The following is a 5,837-nucleotide window of genomic DNA, read 5'->3' as shown; positions in this document are numbered from 1 at the left end:
GACAGAACAAGAGAGATAAATACTGCTGCAGCTACTGCCGTGCAAGCGTGTGCGCGTGCACACATGCGTCTTGTGTGTATCTGTGTACGAGCATATGTGTATGTGTGTCCTGTGTATATTGAAGGCATCGAGTCATCAAGCTCCTTGAGCCTCAGGGAGTTTTCCAGGCTGCAGTTTCTTACAGACGGTGGATTTATATATTGGGCATGCTCCATGCAACCCAGGTGCCTGGAGAGGCAGTCAAAATGCTTTGGTTGGTACTGGAAGAGGAGGCTAACCTCATGGTTGCTGACCATCTGAGACCTGAGGGCGTGGCGCTGAGACCCAGCTCCGGAGCTTAGCTGAGTCTCCTCAGCCTCCTTGGACCTGACTCCCTCTGAGTAGGAGCAGGTCGGAGCTGTGTTCTGACCTCACAGTGAAATCTGAATAATTGATGCCCTGGTCTAATGTTTCACCCAATTGTCGTAATGCAGAAACACAAGCCCAGTGTATGGAGGCTGAAGACAAAGGGCTGTTTTCATCGCTCGCTTTCCCCCAGCTCCAGGTCTGTGTGGCTCTCTCTCTAGCACATGATCTGTGACAATTAGTCTGTGTTCTCTCACCCTTCCCCAGGGAACCAGGGGAGGAATTATTAGGGAGGTGGCTCCCCAAGGGCACAGGGGGAGGTCTGGAGCCTCCTGCAGCGGGGCATGTGGACTGTGTGCCCAGCTGTTGCTTGACACCCACTTGGCACCGCCTTCCCTCTGCCAGGACTGCCTGCAGGGCCTCTGAACACGGGGCTCTCACCCAAACAAGCAGCCAGATGGGTCCCCAGTGGCCCGTGAGCTGGCTCCCTGTGTGTGCAGGAGGTAGGGCGTGAGGGTGGGAGGGGCCATCTAGGAACTCCCTGAGCTGAAGGCAGATGGAAAAGCCCAGCCCTGTTTCCATTGCTGACACCGGCATTGGGGGCAGGGCTCATTTCTAACACCCAGAGCAAAGCAAAACACAGGAAGCAAACTTCAAACGCTGTTCGGGGAGCTGGGGACAGGTGACAATCAAACCTCATTAGGCTCAGCAGGAAGAATTATGACAGCATATCTAAACCACGGCAGGGCAGGTGTCAACTAGGCTACTATGGAGCTACAGAGACCAGGCTGAGGGCAGTTTGTACTTGCTTGTCAGGTTCCCATAGGCTGGATTTGGGAAATCACAGGACTCTTTGAGTTCAAGTTGAATACTCTCAAATTACCAACAGCACTGGGATCCCTTTTGTAGGTTTGGTTGGTTTGGCAACAGTTCCCGGAGGCCGGGGAGTGGAAAGCAGCTGAGAGACTCTGGGCAGAACCCTGCTGCCGCTCTTTGGATTGTTTCTAAGAAAGAGGGGTGTGAGAGAAGGAAAGCCAGGCATGAGGAGGGTGCGAGTGACCCACCTCACAGTATAAGAACATTGCTATTTGTTTGGTGAGAGGCTGGGTGTAGCTATGTAGTTCAGGCTGGCCTCTAAATCCTGTTTCAGACTCCTTAGTGCTGGGCTTATAGATGAATGCCAGCTTTTTGATAAACTATTGAAAAGTCACACATAATGGGCTCAAGAGTACCTGTACTTGGACAGGTCCAAGTCTGCTTCGGTGGCCAGGTTTTGGCTTGTATATGTGGGGTTGCACGTATCCAAACTTTGTGAACCAGGCCCGAGCCCTGTCTAGTAAAGGACCCTAAACACTGGGATGGGAGGGATGGGGGCCCACAACCTTTATTAGAGATAGGAGGACATAAGCTCAGAAGGCCCCTTTGGGCTCTCCCCTGTACCATTAACTTCATTTATAAAATGCAAATGCAAGGGTTGAAGCATGAAGAGTTCCAGTATACTAAGCCCTGGCCTGAGCCTAAGAGAATATATATCCACCTGGCCTTCCACTGAACTGACCCTGTCTACAAGGGTGTTTCCCTGTCCTGTAGAGACTCCGCTCCCAGCTGTCAGGTGGTGTTGTGGAAGTAGTCGAGGAGGCTGCTTCAGAGTGGAGTCTGAAATGAGCTTTCCTCTCCCATGGCTCAGAATGCCTTACCACGAGAAGGCATCAGCAATAGATTGAGCTGAATGGAGTTGGGAGTGTAGAGAGGGCTTGCCTGTCCCCAGACGCCCACTCCTACCTCCAGGTATAGGCTGTCAATGAATTACCCTTTCTCCTTCCCCATAAACCATATTCCACTCTCAGGGGAAGTGCTTGGGTAAGACTCAACCCACCTTGTCTGTGTCCAACACCCCACTGATATCCTCAGTGCAGATCTGATAGTCCTGGAGGCTCGTCTTCTCGAGGGATATAGTGGTCCCCTGGTCCTCTCTCGCTGTACACAGTCCCATCTCTTCTTTCTTTCCAGGCATTCTCTCTCAGACACTCAACTTTGCATGGCATTGCTTGCCAAAAGCCAGCCCCCAGGGTCAACCCCAAGTACCAGGTAGCTCACACTCAGGCATTACAGTCACGATTGTGAGGGACTTTGAGGGAAGAGGGCCTGCTGACCAATACAGCATCCCGGCCTCTAAGAAGTCCCAGGGGCCTGGAGCTGGGAGAATAGTCTGCTTTGAATGCTTCATGCTTCCCTTATGAAGAAGAGAGAAGACCAATTAAATCAAAATATGAAAAAGAGGGTCTCTCTGCAGCATCCAGGGAACTTCTAATTCTTGGCAGCTGGGGTAGGTGGGTAGAAAGAGGGAGAAAACCTGGTTTAGAGGACTAGGCTCGCAAGTAGCTTATAGAAATTGTGGCGCACTTAGCTCCTGCCTGCTGTTGTCTGAAGATGGGGAGATGCTTACAATTGGAAGGTAGGGGAGCTGCAGGTACCTGTGAACATAACAGATCCACAGAAGGGACCATTCTCCTCTGACTCCATAGCCACATAATGGTCTTAGGAGGGGTAGGAGTCCAACAAGAAGATGTAGATCTGTTGGAACCTGCCTCTATGGCCTCTCAGTATGGACATACTGATAGACAGGGAGGAATGGATCCCAGTGCAGCCAACTTGGGAGGTGCAAGGTGCTTCGCCTAAGGCATGACATTTGGATTTAAAGTGTCTCTGGATGGTTCATGGACTGAAGTCGGGATCCTCAGCTGGTGGAGCAAATCACTAAGGTGATTGGCTGGATCCTGAGGATTCTGACCAAATGGATTAGTCACTGATGGGTTCCCAGATGATGACATCACTGGCGGGTGATGGAAACTTCCAGATGTGAGGCCTCGGTGAAATAAGTGTGCCATTGGGAGTATGGTTGGTTCAGGTGCCTCTTCTTCTCTTTCACACACTCCTGCAGCTGTGAAATTCTGCCTCACTCCAGGGCCTTGGGAATGGCGCCAGCTGGCCATGGACCGACACCTTTAAACCAAGAGCGCAAGAGTCTTTCTTCCTTGAAAGTCTCTCTTCCTGTCTCGCCTATTCGTAACAGCAGTAAGAACCCTAGTGCAGGAGGGAGGCTGCTTTGTCTATTTTTGTTGTGTGTTTAATGGTTAATTGTTAGAAGCCTGGCAGTGGTGGAGCACGCCTTTAATCCCAGCACTCAGGAGGCAGAGGCAGGCGGATCTCTGTGAGTTTGCAAGCAGCCTGGCCTACAGAGCAAGATCCCGGACAACCAGGGCTACACAGCAAAATCCTGTTTTTAAAAAAAAAACCAAAAATTAAAATAAATAAAAAATAAATAACTTCATAATCTTAACCACTTCAAAGTATATAGGGCAGAGGTGGTAAGAACACTTACGGTGCTCTGGGTGGGCCATGTCCTAGTTAGGGTCACTGTTGCTATGACAAAACACCATGACCAAGACAACCAAGGGAGGAAAGGGTTAACTTGGCTTCTACACCCACATCACAGTTCATCATCAAAGGAAGTCAGAACAGGAACTCAAACAGGGCCAGAATGTGCAGGCAGGAGGAGGGTTGCTTATTGGATTGCTTCCCCCATGACTTGCTCAGCCTGCTTTTATAGCACCCAGGGCCACCACCCACAGACGGCACTGCCCACAGTGGGCTGGGCCCTTGCCTATCAATCACTAGTTAAGAAAATGCCCTGCAAGCTTGCCTATAGCCCAATCTTATGGAGGGGTTTTCTCAATTGAGGCTTCCTCCTCTCAGATGACTGTCACTTGTGTCAAGGGTGACATAAAACTATCTAGCACAACATCCAACCACAGAAGTCTTATCATCTTGCAAAACTGAAACTCTGTCTGGTTAAGCATCCGCTCCCCAACTTTTCCTCCCCTGCCTTTGACAGCAACCTTCTCCCACCTGTCCATGAAACTGATGGCGCTGGACACCTTGGATGGGCAGAGCTATCAGGGCGTGTCCTCTGTCACATGGTTGACTTCACTCCGTGTACTGTCTGCAGGTTCATCCATGTTGCAGCAGGTGTCACAGAAGAGGAAGAAGGGGTCTGTGCTGTAGCCCTTGCAGGCCCAGACAGGCCCTAGAAGAACAGTAGCCTATGCCTGGACCCAGGAAGACTGGAAGTCCATATGGGGCAGAGCCGTATAGGCAGCCCCTCCCTAATGTGGCCCTTCCTGTCCAGGCAGGGACCTCAGGAGACATTGTGCCCATGTTCTGGGATGGCTCTCTGAATAGTTGGAAGAGGAGAGCCCAAACTGGATACAGAGAAATTCCAGAAGCACAAGGAAAAAAAGCAAGGCTGTATGGGGCCCCCACCCAGGCTGATGGCTGCCGCGTCTACTAAGGTGACAGAGACAGTGTTATAGGAAGCTCAGCATGACCGCTTTTTGAGAGCCGGGGTGACAGCAAAGCTGCTCTGGGGACTTCCATAGCAACGGGGAGGATGACAGCGTCGCCATAGACTAGTTGACAGGTGGTGACACTTTACTGTCAGAAGCAAGGTGGCTGCAATTATCTCAGTGAGTGGCCAGCTGGCTAACAGCTGGGGCCACCATCCAGAGAGGAGGGCTGGTGGGGAGGCAGTTTAGACAGTGCCCAACTGTAATAATTCATACTCTGAATGGATAGCAAGGACACTGGGAGCACCCACGCCCTAAGTCATGAGCCCGCGGTTGATTCCTGGCTCCATGCCAGTTCTCAGGCCAAGCATCCAGGTTGAAGGAGAGGTGGGCTCTGAGGGCGGATGAACCACCTCATGGTGAGTATATGAGCAGTGAAACTAGGCCTCCCTAAAGGGACTGCGATTTTTTCCATTTCCTTGGGTGTCCATGCACAGAGGTATCAGGAACATCTAGAGACCTTCAGGACTGGGCCAGTCTGAGCAGACTCGAGTAGGGAAGGCAGAGTCCCCATGGTCTCTATTAGAGGAGAGCATGTGGAACCAGGGCTGCCATCCCTGCACCCCTGGTACCCCATCCCGGCTGCTCTTGAGTACCCCACTTACCATTTCTGTAAGACATTTCCAAGAGGAGATTAAACTTCCCTCCCTCCCTTTTGGTTTTGTGAGGAGACTGCCCAGGCCCTGTGACAACAGGGACCAAGCCAGGCAGATGAGGAAGTTGGAATGGTTGGTCCCGGACAGGCTCCGTCAGAGCTGCAAGGGGCTTGAGTGTGAAGTGTGTTGGGGGTGTTTAGTCTACTCTGCAGGGCAGGTGGTTTCCCCCAGGCTACGGGCAGAAGCTCTTTGTAGACAGCATCCACACAACCTGGATTTCAACCCAAAATAGCCTCTTTTCGTCATCCTGAACAGGGTGGCCAACTCCTTCTGGGCAGCTTCCTGGCCAAGGCGCAGCTCCGCTTGGCCTGCGTGCAGGTGGAACCAGGCTCGTCCACCTGCAGAGACAGGCCATGTCGGATGCCTGGGGGCTTCTGTGGAAATCACCCTTGTGAGGTGGGAGTCTGGGCCAGGGAGGGAGGAGTCTTGA

Source organism: Microtus oregoni, unplaced genomic scaffold, assembly GCF_018167655.1.
Source record: "Microtus oregoni isolate MIOR12 unplaced genomic scaffold, Mior012 000000F_ref0000247, whole genome shotgun sequence".
NCBI lineage: Eukaryota > Metazoa > Chordata > Mammalia > Rodentia > Cricetidae > Microtus > Microtus oregoni.
The sequence above is the reverse complement of the archived record's forward strand: the minus strand, read 5'-3'. Positions refer to the sequence as shown.